The sequence below is a fragment of the Phaethon aethereus genome, assembly GCF_964289735.1.
Source record: "Phaethon aethereus genome assembly, chromosome: W".
Lineage (NCBI taxonomy): Eukaryota > Metazoa > Chordata > Aves > Phaethontiformes > Phaethontidae > Phaethon > Phaethon aethereus.
Genome location: NC_138581.1, coordinates 28,952,959 through 28,961,121, shown reverse-complemented (window position 1 = coordinate 28,961,121; position 8,163 = coordinate 28,952,959).

Here is an 8,163-nt window from a genome sequence, read left to right as displayed (position 1 = left end):
ATCGTGCAAATCAAATAAACTGATATTGTGACCTGCAACCATTATTATCTCAAGCCTCGAGCCCCACGTTGGGTGCCAAAAAGGACTGTCATGGTTTAGCCCCAGCCGACAACTAAGCACCACGCAGCGGCTCGCTCACTCCCCCTCCCACAGTGGGACGGGGAAGAGAATTGGAAAAAAAAACTCGTGGGTTGAGATAAACACGGTTTAATAGGACAGAAAGAAAGAAGGGAACAACAATGATAATACCAACAAAGGAATGTACAAGAACAAGTGATGCCCAATACAGCAATTGCTCACCACCCCGTGATCGACAGCCCGTCCCCAAGCAGCGATTTCCGCCCCCCGGCCAACTCCAGTTTATGTACTGGGCATGACGTCGTATGGTAGGGAATATCTCTTTGGCCAGCCTGGGTCAGCTGTCCCGGCTGTGTCCCCTCCCAGCTCCCCGGGCACCCCCAGCCTGCTCGCTGGCAGGCCAGCACAAGAAGCTGGACTGTCCTTGACTGCTCAGCAACAACCCAAAACATCAGCACATTATCAACAATTTCTCATTCCAAATCCAAAACACAGTCTCACACTAGCTTCTGTGAAGAAAACCAGCTCTATCCTGGCTGAAACCAGGACATAGTCCTACAAGGAAAAGCTTCTGGCCAGCCCGAAAAGGTGTCTGTTAATACTAACAAATACCGAAACCCCCCTTTTCTTGGGAGTTCGGAAAAGTTTATTTGCCAATTTTGACCTGGAACTTTCCCTTTATCAATACTTCCACATTTTACACAATTTTCTACCTTTGGATTATTCTTTAAGCATATTTCATATTTATTAACCATGGTTTTTACAGTTTAAAAAAAATTCCTGGCTACTATTTGCTTCATAAGGGAATTATACAAGGCTTCAGTTCCCCAATGAGTCTTGTCGTGTTCTGTTTTTACCAGTTTCCATAATATTCTAAAGGGAACTATTATTCTGTTACCTTTTAATTTTGCCCAACCTGATGATTCAACTTCTGCTCCCAAATCTTTAATTAATCTACGATCCTTCTCATCATACTCGACCAAGTCTGGTAGTGGCAAAGCTCTTTCAGGAATCAATACCTTACCTTGTTCCGCCGCTCTTTTTGCCTCATAATCTGCCAATTTATTCCCCACTTCCTGAGCAGTGTTACCCTTTTGGTGCCCCTTGCAATGCATAATTGCAACCACCAAAGGTGATTGCACCACATCCAAAAGCTTTAGGATCATGTCAGCATGCGTAATATGTTTTCCTTGGGCCGTCAAAAGCCCCCGTTCCTTCCAGATAGCCCCATGGGCATGAACTACACCAAAGGCATATTTTTAATTTGTCCAGGTATTCACTCGCAGTCCTTCAACAAGCTCTAATGCTCTCACTAAAGCAATTAATTCGACTCTTTGTGCAGATGTACCCTTAGGGAGTGACTTTGCTTCCACCACTTGGTCTGTGGTGGTCACGGCATACCCCGCCATTCGAGTTCCATCCTTTACAAAACTACTCCTGTCGGTATACCAATTGTGTTCAGCTTCCTCCAGCGGCTCCTCCTTCAAGTCAGGCCTGCTTACATACACGGTCTCAATGGTTTCTATGCAGTCATGCACAACAGTCTCCATTTCCTGCTTATCACTGTAGAAAAGAAGCAGGGTTGATAACAGTAGATGTGACAATTTCTACGTCATCCTGTTCCATCAGGACTGCTTGATATTTCAGGAACCTTGATGGCGAGAGCTAATGTCCTCCTCTTTGTTCCAAAACGGGAGTTACAGCATGGGAAGTGTGCGCAATCATCTTTTGCCCCAAAGTGAATTTTCAGGCTTCTTGAATAATCAAAACAACGGCGGTCACTGCCCAAAGGCATCCTGGCCATCCTTTTCTGACTTCATCCAATTGTTTGGTAAAGTACGCTACTGCTCACTTATGAGGTGTCGTGGTTTAGCCCCAGCCGGCAACTAAGCACCAGGCAGCCGCTCACTCACTCCCCCTCCCCCAGTGGGACGGGGGAGAGAATTAGAAAAAAACCTCGTGGGTTGAGATAGGATGGAAAGAGAGAAGGAAACAACAATGATAATACCAACAAAGGAATGTACAAGAACAAGTGATGCCCAATACAGCAATTGCTCACCACCCAGTGATCGATAGCCCGTCCCCGAGCAGCGATTTCCGCCCCCCGGCCAACTCCAGTTTATGTACTGGACATGACGTCGTATGGTAGGGAATATCTCTTTGGCCAGCCTGGGTCAGCTGTCCTGGCTGTGTCCCCTCCCAGCTCCCCGTGCACCCCCAGCCTCCTTGCTAGCAGGCCAGCACAAGAAGCTGGACTGTCCTTGACTGCTCAGCAACAACCCAAAACATCAGCACCTTATCAACAGTTTCTCATCCCAAATCCAAAACATAATCTCACACTAGCTTCTGTGAAGAAAACCAGCTCTATCCTGGCTGAAACCAGGACAGAGGACCCAGCCTCTGGGCTAGAATTCCCAAAGCCACTCCTTGCCTTTCATAAGAGAACAGCCAGAAGGGCTTTGTTATGTCAGGCAGGCCCAGAGTTGGAGCCGTCTTTATCTCCAATTTCAGTTTTTTGAACACCCTCTTGGCTTCATCATCCCATATTAATTGTGTCCAACTATTTTTCAGTAGTTCATACAGATGTTTAACCAGAAGTCCATAGTTATAGATCCATAACCAACACCAACCTGTCATTCACAAAAAGGTTCGAAGCTCTTTTACTGTGGTTGGTTCTGGAGTCCTGCAAATAGCTTCTTTTCAGTCATTCCCAAGCTGTCTCTGTCCCTTAGAAATCACAAATCCCAGGTATATTACTTCTTTCTTCAAGGTCTGGGCATCTTCTCTGTAATGAGACTCGGTAACCACTTAGTCCAAGAAAATCCAACAAACTCACAGTCCATTCTTTACATTCTTCATCCTTTTCTGTGGCTATCAAAATATCATCTACATACTGCAAAAGAATCCCATTTCCCAGAGGTCTTTCCCAGGCCTCTAATTCTTTAGCTAATTGATTTCCAAAGATCGTGGGGCTGTTTTTAAATCCCTGGGGTAGCACTGTCCAGGTTAGCTGGGTTTTTCATCCTGAATCAGGTTTTCCTATTCAAAGGCGAATAAATTGCAGCTTTCAGGGGCCAAGGTGAGGCAAAAGAATGCATCTTTCAGATCTAATACTGCGAACCATTCATAGGTTTCTTTTAAATTAGTCAATAAGGTGTATGGGTTTGCCACTACCGGGTGTAAATCTTCAACTATCTTATTTATTGCCTGCGGGTCTTGTACCAATCAGTAGGCTTTGCCATCAGGCTCTTTTTTTTTTTTTTTTTTTGACAGGCAGAATAGGAGTGTTACACTCTCAAGAGCATTCAATTAATAATACGAATTTTATAAATTCTTCTATAATGCTTTTCACTCTTTGCCTGTCTTCCAATTTCAGGGGATATTGCTTTTCCCTAACAGGTCGTGCTCCCTTTTTTGAGTTTAACAACAACCAATTCTGCATTTTTAGCCTTTCCAGGTATTCCTGAAGCCCATACTCCTGGGTATACCTGGCCTTTTATTTCCTGTATAATTTCTTCTTCCCTAATTTGGGGTTCAGTAAGAGCCAAACTTAAAATTTCAACATTGTTCTCTTTTAGTGTTTTAAATTCAATTTCTCCATCTCTAAAACCTATTTTGGCATTCAGTTGTTCTAATAAGTCCCTTCCCAAAAGTGGTTTAGGAGCCTCAGGCAGGTAGAGGAATTTATGAATCCCTGCACTTTTCCCAATTTTGAATTTTAGTGGTTTCAAAAAGAGCGCCTTCTCAGCCTGTCCAGTTGCTCCCACAATATTAACAGTTTGCCTACTCACAGGTAATAAGGTCTGATTTAATACTGAAAATGTGGCACCTGTATCTATTAAAAATTCTACAAGTTTCTCTTCTTTCCCTGGCTGAACTTTTACCACGGGTTCCACTAGGGAAGATTCCCCTGGTCCCTGTCAATTATCTTCCGTGTCAGTAATCATCACCGACTTGCCCAGTCTCGGGCAATCCTTTTTCTAATGCCCCCTTTGCTTACAATAAGCACACTGATCTTTCGGGAGGGGTTGATTTCCCCTAGATGGGGCACTTAGGCTACTTCTCATGGCTCCTCTCCTCCCATTAGTGTTGTTTCCTGATGGGTTCCCAGAGGTTACCTGGCCCCCTGTGGTGCGCAAAGCAGCCACTGTAGCATTGGCAATTGTTTTGCCCATTACTCTCTCTCTTTCTGACTATCTCTATTCCCATACACTTGCCAAGCAGTCTCCAGCAATTTCTCTAAGTCTCTCACATCTGTTCCTTGCACTTTCTGTAACTTTCTCCTGATATCATCCGTCGACTGTCCCAAAAACAGGAATATCAACTGACCCTTTCCCTCCTGAGAGGTAGGGTCTAAAGGAGTATATTTCTGCATCCCTTCTTTTAATCGGTTAATTTCATACAATTTAGACCAATTTACTGATTTTGGGACAGCATTTCTTATTCCGTGAGCAATCCACTCCCTGTACCGCACTAATAAATCTCAGGCCCCCATTTGGTTAGGGTCCCAACCGGGACTGGCAATCGGAACACGGTTATCCAATGTTCCCGGCAGAGTTCCAGCCAAAACCAGAGCCTGTACCTGGGCTCTGGCCGCTCTCACAACCATCTGCTTTTCTGACTCACTAAACACCACATCCAACATTGCATCCACATCCTCCCAATCAGGGTCAAACAATCCTCTAACCTCTCATTCTGTGAACCAACCTTTAAACATCTTTGTCCAATGCTACAAGCCAAGCAACATCTTTTTTGCTTCCCATTTCACTTATTTTTATCTTTTTCTATCGCCAGGACCATAGGGTCCTGGGGTGCTAAATTGATTCCACATTCTTTCTGCCATTCAGGGTGATTTCGCAGAGTGAAAAACATATCTGCATAAACCACTTCATCCCATTTTCCTTCTTGGCGCAGAAATAACATAAGTTGCAACAAAGTGTTGTACTTTAAAGTTCTGTTAAAAGGCCTCTTTTTTTTTTTTCCCCTCCATCATCTAGCTTATATAAAGGCCACCACTGATTACAATATTTTATTAAGGTTTTATGATTTACACTCCCTCCAGGTGGTCCCCCGATATCTTTCCAGTGAGCTAAAATGCAGCCCAAAGGGCTCTTTTTCAAAACTCCACCTTGTTAGTTCCCCATTCTAAATTTTATATGACACAAGGACAGGGGCCAGGGTACGAATACCACACACAACTAACAATTACAAACACAGACACAGTAACAACTATTACCCCCCAAATAAGAAATGTCGACATAGGATGGTCAGAATTTTTCAAATACGCGTATACCAGACATATGTGTGTATCACACACGCATATGTAAACCAAATACAAATGCACAAACAAACGACCATACTAATCAAATTATCAATACAAATTGTACATGCAATTGTATGCCACCCGGCGGGGTTCTCATGAACCGCGACTTATGAGCAGCCCCAAATGACCGGTCCCCGAAACCAAAAAGAATGCCTTATTCTTACCAGAGGTCCTTGTCTGCCCCCACGAGGATCCGCCGAATCGGTGAGTCCCTCCAGAGAATTCTCCGGGGCCGGCCAAGGGAGTTGCCGACTCGGGGGTTCCTGCAGCCGGACAGAGATTGTCCCTTTAATTATTAATAATTTCCAAGAGATGGGTCACAAAGTATGGAGGTGACGGCAATGCTGAGTACAGATACCAGATTAATGTCACGACCAGTCATTTTATCATATCATAAGCCACTGTTACAAAGTACAGCAAAATGATAACCTTGACCCAGTTCCCAGAGATAATAAACAGCACAACAGGGAATATATACAGCAAGTAAGGTGTTCCATAACAGAACCCTGAGAACAAGCACAACAACTTTGAGAGCAAATAAGTCAACATTCTGACCAGCGACTATCAAACTAATATAACGAATGCTTATAACAAATTTATTCTAATGCGCTCTGGTCAGATCTGTCATTATCTCAACTCATTGTGCCCCACGTTGGGCGCCAAAAAGGACTGTTGTGGTTTAACCTGGCAGGTAGTCAAAACAACCACACAGCTGTTCACTCACCCCCCCCGCCCTGCAGCGGGATGGGGGAGAGAATCGGAAAAGAAAAAAAGGGTAGAACTCATGGGTTGAGATGACGACAGTTTAATAGGACAGAAAAGGCAGGGGGAAAAAGATGATAAAAGGATATACAAAACAAGTCATGCACGATGGAATTGCTCACCACTCACCGACCGATGCCCAGCCACTTCCTGAGCAGTGGCCCTCCCCAGCCAACTCCCCCAGTTTATATACTGAGCATGACGTCATATGGTATGGAATATCCCTTTGGCCAGTTTGGGTCAGCTGTCCTGGCTGTGTCCCCTTCCACAACACCAATTTAATCCCATTATGTTTTGCTTTACACCCCAATAACATAGAAAACACTTTTATTTCCTACTCGTGCCAGATGTTTCACACACTTGAAGATTCTCATGATCTCCCCTCAGCCTTCTCTTCTCTAGAGTAAACAACCTAGGTTTGGTAAATATTTTGTCCATAGATCATATCAACTATCAGCTGTTTTGATAACTCGACATTTGCTCTCCAGCTGATCCATCTCAACACACAGCACTCAAACCTAAATGCAGTACTCCAACATAAGGCCTTGTAAATTCTGTGTGGGGTAGAATAATGCTGCATGCCTTGCAGCTCAAAACATCCACTTCCCAGCACGGTGTACCCTCTTCCCCCATCTTCTTTTTTTTCCCCCAACAGCATGACATTGTGGAACCATTATGCCTCTCAGATCCTCTTCTGCAAACTGCCACCTATCCGACTGTCTTTGCATCTGAAAAGCTGAGTATTTTCTGCTGAAATAAGAAGTTTCCAGCTTGTCGTATTTTACTCGGTATATTTTCTCCAGGTTGTCAGAATGATTTTGAATTCCCATACCATTCCTCAATATACTTGCATTCTTCCCAGCTTTTTGTGCGCTGCAAACCTAATAAATACCATCTATTCCATCATCTAGGTCACTAATGAAAAATAATGACTGAAGCCAGTTATCCAGGTTTCTTACACCTGTAGCCCAGTGGAATTTCCTGCTTAGTGTTTCTACCCTACATTCAGTATATCAAAAGGTTCTCAAAAGTGACAATATCCCAAAAGTGACAAAAAAGACAGATTTGCCAGTATGGCTTATTGGTAAAACTTGTCTTAAAAAAAAAAACAAACAAAAAAAACCCTTCCAAAACCAAACCCCCAAAAAACAACCCCCCACCAAAACACCAAAAAACCCCACCAATCCCACACGCAACAAACAAAGCAAGCAAAACAAAGTTCAGATTCATAGAGCAGTAATCTAAAATCTTTCTGAATTTAGAGAGAGAGATATATATTTTCTTCGTACTTCTGACAGACTCATTTCAACCATAAAAAATAGCCATATTTTAAAATGTAAATGAAAACATATAAAGTGTCTCCTAGCAGAATCTAGGAGAGAAGCATCCACAAAGCATGACAATGGTCTATAAAAATTCATCTTCAGCAGAATCTCAATGGTACTAAGAAGAATCACAGAATAGTTGAGGATGGAAGGGACCTCTGGAGATCATCTAGTCCAACCCTCTGCTCAAGGCAGGGTCAGCTAAAACAGGTTGCACAGGACTCTATCCAGTTGGGTTCAGAATATCTCCAAGGACAGACATTCAGCAACCAGTGTCAAAGACAACACAGAATATGTAACATAAGGCCAGAGTAAGTGAATTTTCTGTTGTAACAGAAAGGCCATTCATTTACTTATGGAAAATGAATCAGTGATCTAGTGAAAGAGATGCTCATCTTTCAAAAAAACATCATCATGTTTAGCATCTATGATACCACACCTAATCCACACAGAAATCTATTTTCAAGTTAGATTTTGAAACAGTTGACTGATATTCAGAAATTCTGAACCTTGTAAATATTCACTGGAAGCAGGTACAGAAAAAAGGTCATTGTTGTGAATGCAATTCAGCTCCAATAAAGAAAACCTGTTCTCAAGGCTAGTATTTTCTTCTAAAAGGTCCTTTTACCTCACTAGAAAAAGTTAGCAAGTTCAGCAATAGTTAGAAGCTCACAC